Genomic DNA, 2,078 nt, shown 5'->3' with positions numbered 1-2,078 from the left:
GCTCGAGTTTCCTTCCTAGGCCATTAAGCCAAAGAAGTGTATTCACGAGACCCGAGTTGTGCCCAGGAAGTTCATGCGGTGTCTCCATATGGGCTCATTTGAACCGGAGGCTGGAGTCCCAGTGGGCGAGATGGCTGCACGAGAAACTTATTTACACGCAAAACTATCCCGTGATTGTGTCTGTCTCTGTCCACAAAGGAGCTGCCACTACTATGAATGCCTTTGTTTGCCCAGCAGATTTCCATGCATCATGCTCCTACTAGATGACTCACCACAGGAATGGCAAGAACCAAATGCATCCCGCATTACTGAGTCATTTGACATGTTTCCATATGAGTTGGAGGAGCAAGTGGGCCATGACATCACACCCAGCAATAGTGATGATGACCCAGGGATGACATCGCTGAAGACCATGCCGCGATCTTGGGCACCCGGACCACACACTCCAGATGTAGATCAATGATCTATCCTTGCGCGATGACTAGTAGGGTTCCAAGCGGCAACGTTTGTAGAGGGCGTTGTACCCCATATCCATGGTAATAGTTGAAACCTTCTTCAAGTGTGTCCCTACCTAAGTTCCTCCTTTGTGCAGCAAGCATATATATCGCGCTTCTCTTCCGCCTCATTCTCGACCCTTATGAGATCCATCCTGTACTTCTGAAATGTCAAGTGGAAGCTTTTATATAGAGAATGTTTAATTTGTAGCATTTAGAAAATATGATGATAGGAATATTACATGATCGTACTATCATGTCCACTTGGTTTCCACATGATTGTGTGTGCGCCATTTTTGTTGTGTGTGAAGCACCAAAATTAGTTTGATGGACAACCACATGAGTTGTTGGATAGAAGTTGGCGATATGTTTATGGCGTTGCTTGAGCGACTAACTTCTGTTCCTTTACCTCTTAGGTTAGATATTCAAGAGAAAAGTTGCCACTATCTACAATTTATGACAACATGTTACCAATCCTAGTTACTAGAAAGATCACGACGAGAAGCAACCCTATAGCACTAGTAGAAAACAGGGCTTTGGTCCAGGCCGGGTCAACCCATTAGTCCCGGTTCAGTCCAGAACCGGGACCAATGGGGGCATTGGACCCGGTTCGTGAGCCCAGGGGGCCGGCCGGGCCACGTGGGCCATTGGTCCCGGTTCATCTGGACCTTTTGGTCTCGGTTGGTGGGACGAACTGGGACCAATGGGCCTCGCTCCTGGCCCACCACCATTGGTCCCGGTTGGTGGCTTGAACCGGGACCAAAGGCTCCCCTTTAGTCCCGGTTCATGCCACCAACCGGGACCAATGAGGTGCCTATATATACCCCCTCGAGTAAGAGCAAAGCACACTGCTCTGTTTTTTTCTGGCCGAGGGGGAGAGGGCTTGGTGGTGCTCTAGCTCACCTCCTATGCACACAAGGTGTTCGATGGAATGCCCGAGCCACACTACTTAAGCTTTCTCCTCTCCAAGCTTGACCTCCAAGCTCCATTTTCCTCAATATTTGTCTAGATTTAGCGGTCCGTCACGCCCCGTCCCCGTCTTCACCGCCGTCGATCACCCGCGCCGAGCTCATCGCCGGCACCACCGTGGTGAGCCTCTTGTTCTTATCTTCTTTCTGAAAGGAAAAATATTCTTACTTGTATGTTTACATAGATACTTGTATTATTTTCTTACTTTTATTATTGCATCTTATATAGTGCGATGGTTTTGGTATCCGCCCCCGTCGGCCCTCGTCCTGTCTATGATTCGGATGTGGTATATATATTATCTTTATAACTATTGGTTCATTTATTGTTTATGAAAATTATGCCGACCAACGTGACATAGATTTTATTTATGTAGGATGTATGTGAATCGGAAATGCCAACCGACCCTATTGTCGAGAGGTTAAATTTAGTTGAAGAAGAAAACAATTTGTTGAAGGAAAAAATAAAAAAAATTGAGGAGGAGAAGATGATATTGGAGTTGCATGTTGCGGATGTCGTCGATGATCACAAGATCAAGATGGATGCAATGCGCTTGAAGATTAGAAAGATTAGAAAATATGCCATTCATACCGAGGCTTGGTATCATTATGCCGTTGG

This window comes from Triticum aestivum, chromosome 3A (assembly GCF_018294505.1).
Source record: "Triticum aestivum cultivar Chinese Spring chromosome 3A, IWGSC CS RefSeq v2.1, whole genome shotgun sequence".
Taxonomy (NCBI): domain Eukaryota; kingdom Viridiplantae; phylum Streptophyta; class Magnoliopsida; order Poales; family Poaceae; genus Triticum; species Triticum aestivum.
This window is presented reverse-complemented; position numbering follows the sequence as displayed.